Here is a 13,211-nt window from a genome sequence, read left to right as displayed (position 1 = left end):
GTTTGTCGAAACATGGGAGAGATTCAATGGGCTACTCTTGAAGTGTCCACATCATGGGTATGAGAAATGACACTAATGCCAATACTTTTTGGAGTGATTACTACCAAATGTGCAAGAATGGCTAATGGCAACAAGTGGAGGAGAGCTAATGTCAAAAAGTGCATCAGAAATTTGGGAATTCTTCCAGCGACGACCAGATAATTCCCAACAACGGAGTCAGTCACTCAGGAATACTAGAAGAATTAAAGGAGTAAATAAGGTTCACATTGGCGAATCCAGTTCAGGAATCAAAGAAGTCAAGGAGATGGTTGAAGGTCTTGCTCGACAAATAGCATCGTTATCGACTGCTAAATCAATAAAGGAACATGACCATGACTCATACTCAGATCAAGCCAATGCCATAGGTGTAATGAGAAAGCCATCAAATTACAACCCATACTCCAACACATATAACCCTGGATGGAGAGACCACCCCAATTTTTCATGGTCTCAAGAATTCCAACAGAATGGACCAGCAGCTCCAGCTCCACCAATGCAACAAATTTCTCAAATTCCTCAAGCCTTTCAGCCCCCATTTAGACCATACAATCAGAACCAGAACTACTCTCAACCCAGACCATGGGAGGATGCATTCCAGAATTTCAAGAATGTTACTCACTCTACAATTGAGCAACAGAACCGCACCATTGATGGACTACGAAATGAGTTGAGAGCAGGCTTCAACTCACAAGCTCAATCAGTTTCAAGCCTCGAGAAAATGGTGGGACAACTTGCTTCTTCAGTTCAGACCTTGACAGTGACTGTTGAGAAATGCAAGTTTCCAAGTCAACCAGTGTCTAATCCTAAAGGAGTACATGAAGCAAGTACCAATTCACCACAGCAGCATGGAGAGGTCAAAGCAGTCATGACCTTGCGAAAAGGAAAAGAAGTTGACAACAAAGTGGAGATGCCGGTGACAAAAGAAAATCAAATTGTACCTATGAATGTCGAGGACTCATCACCGGAGGAGAAAGAAGAAACCAACCCACGATAATACGTTCCCAAAGTTCCATTCCCCCAGAGCTTAGCTAAAGGCAAGAAGGGAAAATCCACAGGTGAGATTCTTGAAATCTTCAAACAGGTAAGTGTTAACATCCCTTTGCTTGATGCTATTAAACAAGTTCCATCTTATGTCAAGTTTCTTAAAGACCTTTGCACTAAAAAGAAAAATATTCATGTTCAAAAGAAGACATTTTAAACAGAAAACGTTAGTTCTATACTCCAACACAAAATTCCTCTAAAATTCAAAGACCCAGGCTCCCCCACTATCTCATGTAGTATAGGGAACCATATAATTGAGAATGTTTTGTTGGATTTAAGAGCTAGTGTAAATCTGTTGCCTTACTCAGTATTTTTGAAACTTGGACTGGGAGAATTACACCCAACTCCAGTGGTGTTACAACTTGCAGATCGATCCACGAAAATACCTCGTGGTATTGTGGAGGACGTGCTTATCCAGGTAGACAAGTTTTATTTTCCTGTTGATTTCATTGTAATTGACACTCAACCAATACAGGATTCAAGGAAGCACATCCTCATTATTCTAGGCTGATCTTTCTTGGCAACTGCGGATGCTCACATTCAATAGCGGACATAAAAGGTATAAACCTAGTAGACTGCATGCATTACATTCACCTTGATGAAAATGCTAAGTCTACTAGGGAAATGCAACGTCGGTTAAATCCTAATATGAAAGAAGTTGTTAGAACTGAAGTCCTTAAGCTATTAGATGCAGGTATCATTTACCCAATTTCTGATAGTTCATGGGTCAGTCCTGTACAAGTTGTCCCCAAAAAGTCAGGAGTCACAGTAGTTACGAATGCTGATAATGAATTGATACCCACTAGAGTGACTACAGGATGGCATGTATGCATTGATTATAGAAAGTTGAATTCTGTCACACGTAAAGACCATTTTTCTTTACCATTTATTGATCAAATGCTTGATAGATTAGCAGGCCATGAATTTTATTGCTTTTTAGATGGCTACTCAGGATATAATCAGATTCCCATAGCACCAAAAGATCAAGAGAAAACCACTTTCACTTGCCCTTTTGACACTTTTGTATATAGGAGAATGCCATTTGGATTATGTAATGCACCTGCTACATTTCAACGATGCATGTTAAGCATTTTTTCTGATATGGTTAAACGATTCCTTGAAGTCTTTATGGATGACTTTTTTATTTTTGGTGACTCATTTTATCAATATTTACATTATCTAACACTAGTTCTGCAGAGATGTATCGAGAAGAACTTGGTCTTAAATTCAGAGAAATGTCATTTTATGGTAAAACAAGGTATTGTTCTCGGTCACATCATTTCGAGTAAAGGTATTGAGGTTGACAAAGCCAAGGTGGATCTCATTTCTAATCTTCCTCCACCCAAAACAGTCAGAGAAGTAAGATCTTTCCTTAGGCATGCTGGTTTCTATAGACGTTTCATTAAAGATTTTAGCAAAGTTTCTAGACGCTTATGCAATTTACTTGCTAAGGATGTACATTTTATCTTTGATGATTCATGTCTTGTGGTATTTGAAAAACTAAAGCAGTTGTTGACATCATCACCCATCATTCAGCCCCCAAACTGGAGCTTACCATTTGAGCTCATGTGTGATGCATCTGATTATGCAATAGGAGCAGTATTAGGACAAAGAGTTGATCGAATTCCCCATGTTATTTACTATGCTAGTATGACATTGAATGATGCACAGTTGAACTATTCAACTACTGAAAAAGAAATGCTAGCAGTAGTGTTTGCATTGGAAAAATTTCGATCTTATCTCATTGGTTGTAAAATAATTATATTCAAAGATCATGCTGCTCTTAAATATCTTCTCACAAAGAGAGATGCAAAAGCTAGACTAATTCGTTGGGTGTTACTTTTGCAGGAGTTCGACTTGGAATTCAAAGATAAGAAAGGCACAGAGAATGTTGTGGCTGACCATCTCTCTCGTCTCCATTTTGACACAATTATGGAATCATTACCATTGAATGAGTCATTTCCAGATGAACAATTAATGAGTGTGGAAGTATTACCATAGTATGCTGATATAGTTAATTATCTTATTACATGTAAACTTCCAGAGCATTGGACCAAGCAAGACAAGGCTAAATTCTTTGCAAAAATAAAGAATTTCTTTTGGGATGACCTGTATTTGTTCAAGTATTGTGCAGATTAAATTGTTAGACGATGTGTCCCAGAAAATGAAATTCAGAATATTCTTTCATTATGCCATGAACAAGCTTGTGGAGGCCATTTTAGTGCTAAGAAAACAGCAACTAAAGTTTTATAATGTGGTTTCTATTGGCCAACTATATTTCGAGATGCTTACACTTTCTGTTTTTCATGTGATAGGTGTCAACAAATGGGGAGCATTACACGAAGGAACATGATGCCACTAAATCCAATTTTAGTGGTTAAGATTTTTTATATATAGGGTATCGACTTCATAGGACCCTTTCCCCCTTCTTTTGGCCATCAATACATATTGGTTGCTGTTGACTACGTATCGAAATAGGTAAAAGCAATTCTATACAGAACCAATGATCACAAGGTGGTGATAAGATTTTTAAAAATCAACATTGTTTCACGCTTTGGATTCCCACGAGCAATAATCAGTGATGGTGGTGCCCACTTTTATAACAAAGCATTCAAATCACTTTTGACAAAGTATTCAATCACACACAAAGTGGCGACCCCATATCATCCGCAAACCAGTGGCCAAGTTGAGATCTCCAATCGAGAAATAAAGCACATATTAGAAAAGACGGTGAGGCTAGACAGAAAAGATTGGTCATTAAGACTTGATGATGCCTTATGGGCATATAGAATGGCTTCCAAGACCCCGATTGGGATGTCACCCTACAGGTTAGTGTATGGAAAAGCTTGCCACCTACCTGTGGAACTCGAGCATCGTGCGTATTGGGCCATCAAGAAATTCAACTTTGACATGCAGCAAGCCAGCTCAGAAAGAAGATTACAACTGGCAGAACTTGAAGAAATTCACAATGATGCATACGAAAATGCCAAGATTTACAAGCAACGAATAAAATTTTTCCATGATAAGCAAATTATGAGGAAATCTTTCACTCCAGGTCAGAAAGTGCTTTTATTCAATTCTCGCTTGCACCTATTCCCAGGTAAGTTACGCTCTCATTGGTCTGGCCCATTTATTGTACATATTGTTTTTCCACATGGGGCAATTGAAATTAAGGACTCAAAGAACGGTGTCACGTTTAAAGTTAATGGTCAAAGATTAAAGCCATATCTAGAGTACTAACCACATGGAGAAAACACCGAAATAAATTTGAGTGGCCCACCAGATTTGAATTGATTTTTTTTTCTTTCCGTTGATTTGATTTTTCTTTCTTTCTTTTTATTATTCTTTTGCTAATTAAAATTATTTTTCATTAAGTGTGTTTGTTTAACTATTAAGTTTTCTCTTATCATTTTTAATCATGAGTACCTTACTTAAACTGTTCCTCCTGAACATTCTTAAACCACTTCAACGTGTCAAAACTCATCTCAAAAGATAGATTCAATTTTGTAAAACACATCGCATTTGGGCTCTACAGCTACCAGAGTTAGTAGCCTATGTTGAGGGTTTAGAAAGCCAACTCAGAGACATTGAGAGAAGTGTTTACGACATCCAGTTGGAGCTTAAGGTAAATTCAATAAGAGGACGATTTTAATTTTCTTTGTGTGTTTTAATTTGTTTTTCTGTTTGTGTGCTTTAGTTTGTTACCCCAGTGAAGTGGCGGATAACGGCACTCCGTGACAATCAAGTCGGTTACTTCAGTTTCCCATAATAACTGATAATCTGAGGCGAAGGTATGGACAGAAACGAGATTCTAGCGAAGCTTCACAAGCGATTCCCTTCACTTCCTCAGAATGCCCTCCTTACGATCTATAAAGCTCGGTTCGAACGCATGCGATTATTCATGAGGAATAACATACTTGCTAACATCCGTTGGTTAATCGAGGCTAAAGTACGATCGACAGGTGAGTTACCTCCAAAATTTATTGCATACATGCCTGGTTGTGGTAAAGGAAATTATGCAAGAAAACGACGAGCTCGAAGAATTTCTGTTGCTTGTCATAAGTGTGCCAGAATGAGTTGCAATAAAAACCCATGTTCTTTAGGAATGATGTCTGATAACAGGGAAGATAAGATTTAATTCATTAGGGATGGCTTGAATAAGGAGTCATTGGATGATATCCTTTTGTCTCTTGAAACGCATCCCAATGGATATGTGCAAGGAGCGATTCTCCAGTTATGGCCATTATTCCAGAAAGAGCATGCACGATATAGTCTCGGGAATCTAACTATAAACGACCATGTTTGCCAGTTTATAAGAAAACTGGATAGGAAGCCTATCCTCGACCCATAGAGGGCGTTCAAACCATTTCTGGACGTAAAACCAGAGGAAGATGTGAGCCACAGTCGCAACTACTTGCAAATATCCTTTTACTTCACTGTTATTTTATTTCACTGTTATTTTATCTTTTGCATCACTGTCTTTAATAATTTTATTTTATCATTATTTCTTTTTTTTTACTGTTTCCTTTTTGACTCACGAGCCATGTGCTTTACGCGTTATTTGACACTGATATGCCACCTCATACACAGTTGTGACCCACTGTCACCAAGATTTTTAAATATGACTTTTTATTAAGCACTCACAAATTATTTTTGAGAAATATTCCAATGGCAGCTACTCCCAATAGATAATTCAAGAACATTTGTGTGCTTTCTGGATTTACCTATGGCAAACATAAAGAGTTCGTTGAGGCAGCCATCGATCTTGGTCAAAGTATAGCAGAGAGAAAATTACACTTGGTGTATGGAGGAGATAACCGAGGGTTATCAAAAATGGTCTCATAAAGCAGTTTTTATCAGAGGAAGTCAAGTGTTATGCATTATCCCAAGAGTCCTAAAACCATTGGGCAGTTCGTCTGACTCATCAACTGGAGAAGAGTTAGTCGTCTCAGGTATGCAAGAAAGAATAATTGAAATGCTTAATCATGCTGATGCTTTTATTTTCCTTCCAGGAGATCTTGCAACACTAGAGGCACTTATCACACTAGTATCTTGGGTCCATCTGCACATCCACCAGAAACCCATCGGTTTGTTAAATGTCAATAACTTTTATGATGGCTTTATCGCATTTCTTAACCATGCAATAAAAAACTATTTCATTCCCTCTAATGCGAAAAAACTCTTTATTTGTGCTCACACTGCTAATGAGCTACTTGATCTGTTACAAGCTTATAGACCGGAGCCAGACCCCTGGACCTTTGTGTTGGAGCATCCAAATAATGATGGTAACAGTAGCCGCAGAAGAAGTACAAATTAGATTTAACTCTCCGCCTGTAAATATTTTCTTCTGTGTTACACCACCCAGGTGATGTCTTCTAAACTCTTCTTCTTTCCTTTAAAACATTGAGGACAATGTTTCGTTCTGGTTGGGGGGAGGGAATAGTTGACAATTGTGGAATATTGGTTAAGTTTTTATTGATTTTTTGTTGTAGAAACTAATTGTTGCTAACGTTTTGTGTTGAAGATGGCTGAATATGGAGTGCAGTGACTCTAGAAACGCATCTTCATCGTTTGAAAAAATAATAATAATAAAAAACAAAAAAAGTAAAAAAAATAATTCAAACATTTTCTTTTTCCTTATTAAGTTTTTATGTTCATTTTTCTTCTTCTTTCTCCTCTATAAATATACATTTTCAAACTTTTGAGCCTTTAAAAAAAAAAAACCATTTTCTTTTTCTATCATTTTAAGTGTAACTTTTCTAATTAGTTTTTCTGCATCATTTTCACATTTCTACATGCATATTTTCCTTTCACGTTTAGAATAGGTTGGGGGGTAGAATGTTGTTTAAAAAAAAACAAAAATTTGTGTGATTTGTTTTAACATTGGATGACATGATTAATTTCAAATTTTAGTATTTGTATTATCTTTGGTCTTAAGTGATGTTACATTATGTTTGCTACTCTACATGTTGATGTCGGAGACAAATATGAGTTGCTTGAAGGAATGAACATGTCATAATAAGTACCAAATGAGTTTTTGAGCCTATTATTTTTCTTGGAAAGTAACCCTTTTGCCCATTCTTAATACAGCTTAGCAGTTTAATTATTTTATACACGATCTCTAGATTTCTTTTAAGTTAACCCTTAAAAAAATTTAAAAAAAAAAAGAAAAAAATATGTGTTGCTACATTTGGAGGCCCATCTAACTAGTAGATATGGAAGGTTATTTAGAGCCCTAAAAGACGATGGAAAAGTCATTTTTGATCCGTTTGAGCCTTTCTAGCCATCCCTTTTGTGAAATATCTATAGTTAACCCTTTTGAGCCTTAAAAAAAAAAAAACTTTTCTTTGTCAAACTTATCATCTTGACCCACTCCGATTTGGAGTATTACCCGATATCTTACAAGTTCCATCACCTATTTATGTTTGAGAAATATGTAAATAATTATTTTATTCAATGAAGTTATGCCAAACAAAAGCAAAAAAAAAAATTGTTGTTTCAATAAAAAAAGAGAAAAAATAATAATAACAATAAAAGGTGAAATCCACCTTGCAACTTCAAAAAAAAAAATCTCTACATTTTTCTCAAACATACACTTTGTTTTCCTTATTTCCCTTCTTTGTTAGCCATATCCCTAGCCTACGTTACATCCTAATAAAAGTCCTTCTTGATTTTAGGGAACTATAATCTGAAGTAGAAGCTAGTTATGTGGGCTAAAAAGATGTAGTGGTGCAAAATAAAAATAAATAAATAAATAAAAAGAAAAAAATAAATAAATTGGGTTGACTAGCATTTTTGTTTGACTTGAGATTGTATTATTTCTAAGCTGAGGGCATATTTCTTTCATCTTGGTGAGAGCATGTAATATCACTTCTTTATTATTTTCTCTCAATTACCATTCATTGGAGTGACTATTTTTATTGGGTTTAATTTCTTTATGAGAGTGTCACTACTTCCAGTGAGATTTTAGGGTTTGACATGTCATTCTTGAAAGTAGCTATAACAAAGTCTACTGGGCTGATTCATGTGGATGGTTGATGTGGGTGTGATGTTTCTTTAGACTGGAGATAATGCTTATACTTTTATTTGATTGCTATCATTAATCTGATTGAATAAACACGAGTGTTTCTAAAAAAAAAATCATTTTGAATTTGAATTTTATTTTCGCTTTATTTGCTAGGGACTAGCAATAAGCTGGTTGGGGGGTGTGTTGAGTGTTAGAAAATACATATTTATAAAGGAGAAAACCATCATTTTACATTTCAAGTCTTACTAACAACCCTTACTTTTATATATTTAACCTTCTTGTGATTTAATTACGTGTGTTTTATTTAATTAAGTATTTTATGTATTTTAGGGGCATTATAGTCATTTCACAATAAATGAGAGATCAGACGGCAAAACGGACATCACTTTTGAACTCAGGACGGTCGAAAACCTTAGGAGGAGCATAAAAGGATAAATGGCACTATTCACATGTACGGTACTATTCATGTGTACGGTACTGTCTACGTTACTGTTCACGACACTGTTCACATAGATGGATCGATGATGTGGCATTGACCGATGATGTGGCATTGACTGATGAGGTGTCATGATCCTGTTGGACTAAAATTCTTATATACTGTTGATGGTGACGTGGCAGCATATCAGTGGACGAAAAATCTCGCGTACGGTACATGCATCACACAGGATTATTTTCAACCAAACCGCATCACTGTTCAACCCGGGTCAAACCGTGTTACTGTTCATCCACGTGGTCAAACCGCGTACTGTTGACTGATGACGTGGCGCAATCCTGAGCGTCCAAACTGTTTTTAATCCAATGGCCATAATTTACTCCATGTATCTATAAAAAGGAGGCCTCTCCCCCCTAATTTGATATCTCTGAATCCATTTTTGGACTCAATTTTCTGTAATTCCTTCTCCATCTTGTATTTTCTATGTATTTTAATAAATTTCCATTTTGCCCTTAGTTCAATTATGAATAGCTAATTTTCTTTCAAGCTTGGGTTGAAGGTGAAGTCTCAACATGTGTCATGGGCTTTATTCGGTAAATTTATTTTCTCTTCCCCTCTAATTTTTGTGGATGTTTTGACTTCTCGTCGACAAATAATACTAATCTTGTCTAGTACCGCCTTGGTTTGACCGGCCCCCTAGTACAAGGTTATTATTATTTGGCACAATAAGCTCTTAACACCATATTGATTAGAGCGTGGTTCATGAGGTGTGGATTCCCCCCTCATGATTTAATTGGCATTAATAAGGATTATTTAGCCCATGATGCATGTTGATACGGATCTAGATACCCAAGTACGTCATCTCAATAGATTTCTCTTCAATTTATTCTCGCCATTTCAATTTCAATTTTAGGATAATCCAAATCATTTTCACCACAAATCCAACCACCAATTTACAAAATTAATTCTACACACAATTAAAATCCACCTCCTCGTGGGATCGACACTCGTCACCATTAGTCTATTCTACAATAGATTCGTGCGCTTGCGAGTTCAATAAAATTTGCACAAATCCACTTCTCAACAAACTCAAGAAGAAAGCCATGGTGGCTACTTGGGACGATATTGATGAAGAATTGAGTGATGAAGATTCGCAAGAAGTGTCAAACCTATCACGTATGGCAATTGGAGATGAATCGGATGATAAACTTGATGAGGTAAGTGATCTTCCTACATATGATGAATTATATGATGCTTTTAAAGAATTATATGATGAGTGGGTGAAAATTGGTAAAAAGAATGCATGTCTTAAAAAGAAAATGGTAGAGCTCACAAATGAAAATGAATTTCTAAGCACAAAGATTACATGCCTAGAATTAGAAAATATAACATTACATGATAGAGTTGCATTATCAAATGAGAAATCTAGCACTTCATACAAGCATCTAAAATCACATGTAGATGACTTAAAAAATGGAAAAGATGCCCTGCAAAAATGCAATGTTTCATTAAATGAAAAGATCAAAGAATTAGAATTAGATAATGAAATGTTACATGATAGGATTGCATCATTTAAATGTAGACAAAGTACTTCATATGAGCATGAGAAATCACATGTTGATGAATTAATGAAAGAGAATGAAGTGCTTAAGAGAAAGAATAATGAGCTAAATGAAATTGCGGTAAAATTTACAAATAGACAAAAGATGTAGGATAATATACTCAATTCACAAAAATGTGTGTTTGACAAAGGAGGTATTGACTATAAGCCTAATTTGAAACAAAAGTATTATAAGAACTACTTTGTGAAGAGTACCTCCATTAATGATAAAATTGTATGTCATTATTGCAATCAAAATGGTTATGTGAGTTTTAGACGTCCAGTTAAGAGAAATGTATATTATGGAGTCAAATGTATTTGAGTTTCAAAAGGAATCAAATCTAACACTCAAGGACCCAAGAGTATTTGGGTACCAAAAGACACAACTTGAATTTTTTTTAGGTACCATAATCAAGAAATGGTGGAGAATTTCTTGATGAAAGGATATAAGAATAATCATTTGATCATGATCTAAGCGAAAATGATGAGAGAGACTCTGCCGTAATTCTTACTAGCACAAAATGGATAATATCTTCATCGAATTATTTTTTATGATCTTGTTTCGATTGCATCTATCTATCTTTTTTTTTTATGATGAAGGGGGAGATAAATATGATTTATTTTTGGAAAAAATTATTTTGGTTAAAATTTTAAATTAACCATATATTTAGGGGGAGCATACAATATGATTTTGGATAATATGCATTTTGAGAAGTTAAAATTTTGTTTTCTTATTCAAAGGGGGAGACAAAGTAGTATACCATTTTAATGATGTAAAAAGGGGGAGAAGTAAAATGCGTTTTGAGCATTCTTTTGATAGTTGATATGTGATCATGGTGATGATTTTGATGAATTTGAGATATGATGATGATTTGATTACATGCTTGTTTTATATGATGATTTTATGTTATGAGTTGCTAATTTAGTATCTGATGGAATGATGGTTCATGATCTTTTTATGGTTGATGGATTGTGTAATGATTTGTGTATGGAGTTGGTTTGTATGATGATTTATGATATTTTGGAAGTGATATTACTAAACTTGTATTTGAGGTGATACTTGTTGTTAGGGGAAAATTCTGTCGAAATTTCTACTCAAACAACATAGGTAACAAATTTGCTACTTTTTTTCTTTTTCACTAAGTTTTCTTTTCGATGATGAAGTGGGAGAAGAATACATATTTTTAAATTTGTAAAAATTTCTACTCTTTTTCTTTTCCATTAACTTTTCTTTTTTATGATGAAGGGGGAGAAGAATGCATGTATTTAAATTTCTTAATTTAGTAAATTGGCAAATTGTAAGGGGAGCTTACATTTAGGGCGAGAAATTTGTGAAATCATTCTTTAAATACATGCAAGGTTTGTCATCATCAAAAAGGGAGAGATTTTTAGCATATATGTATCCATAATGTTAATTTTGATGATAAAAAATAAGATTAAGAATGATTAAATTTTTAAAGACTCAAATTATTTCATATGCATTTTAAATAAATCATTATTTTCACATTATTAAGATTTTATATTTAATGGAAAAATGATTTTATGAAATTGATTGTTTTTCAAGTTTATGGTCAAATTGAAAAAGTTTTGAAACTCTGGAATTAGACTTATTTGTAAAGTTTTCTGAAGATTTGGGCTATAGTAGAATTATATAAAGTTATGGGACAAAATTGTAATTTTAGAAAATAATTTCACTGTAGCAAACGGTTGACCGTTTACTGAAAACGACTAATCGATTATTTCTAGAGAGGTATTAATTTATTTTGTAGGTTTTTGGAAATTAACGGCTAACCAGTTATTTGAAATTTAGCCTAACGGTCATTTGAACTAGTCAAAACAGTAAACCGATAAGAGTTAACAAGGATCCGATTTCTGTCAGAAAGTCAATAACGACTAATTTTCAGCTCCAACTATAAAATGACTCAATCAAATTCAAACAAGGAGAGATCCAAGAGCTATCATTGAGCTTGCTACTGAGCATATAACCATTAGAGCTTTAAACTTGTTTTTGTTTCTTTGATTCACACATTGAGCATTCATTTGTAATCAAACACATTGTGTGAGAAAAATCATTTGTAATCTTTATCCTTAAGAGGTTGTAAGTGTTGGGATACACTTGGGTTAAGAGATTGGGGATAATCTCTTGTTGTAAATGTCCATTGACACTTTGGAAGTCAATTGTAAAGAATTTCAAGTCTTGGGAGGCTTGGATAGTGAAATCCTCAAGCCGGGTGAGCTTGGAGGCGTGGACGTAGGCGGGGAATGTCGAATCATGTAAAAATCATTGTGTTTGTTTTCTCTTTCCTTACCCTCTTATTATTATGCTTTATTGAATTTATTGTTTTTTATTCCATTAAAGCATTGATTAAATTGTTGTGTGATTTGCTTAGCTTAAATTTTAAAATCTCAATTCACCCCCCCCCCCTCTCTTTGGGGTGTGCCTAATTTAGTTTTTTTAAAAAATTTTATAATAATCCTTTAAAATATTTTAATCTAAAAAAATTAATTTTTTAAAATTGGGGAATTCCCCCCCCCCCCCCCGGAAGTTTAGGGTAATTCTTGATTGATATATCTCTAGAAACCTTCCCTGCTGTCAGTTTGGACTATTTGTTGATCGATGAAATGATCAAATTGCCCTTAACTAGTAATTTTGTCTAATGAGACCTTCCTCCCTAAGCCTTCAGAGTATCTTTTTGATAGTCGTCTCTATCTGTATGGGGATATCGTATGTGACTATTTTAGTTTACTGTATTGGAGGTTAATAGCTTGAAACTTGTTTTCGCACCCTCATCAATTTCCAAAATGACTTAGCTGAATCAATGTAAAATACCATATTTAACAACAAAATCACTTTAGCAACTAGAATCAAGTCACAAATAGTTAAGACGAGCAATGCACAAACTATAAAATGTATAGATCAACAACTGTTTCCTAATCCCTAAACCCAAACGTTGAATGAGACGTATATAAAAGAACCTTATCAACAATATAAAGGTAAACACAAATACAACCATTCAACTATAGAAACGTGCATGGCTTGGCATCTAAAAGAATTTCAGCAGCAATATAAA

The sequence above is a fragment of the Citrus clementina genome, unplaced genomic scaffold (genome assembly GCF_000493195.1).
Source record: "Citrus clementina cultivar Clemenules unplaced genomic scaffold, Citrus_clementina_v1.0 scaffold_4, whole genome shotgun sequence".
NCBI lineage: Eukaryota > Viridiplantae > Streptophyta > Magnoliopsida > Sapindales > Rutaceae > Citrus > Citrus x clementina.
This window is presented reverse-complemented; position numbering follows the sequence as displayed.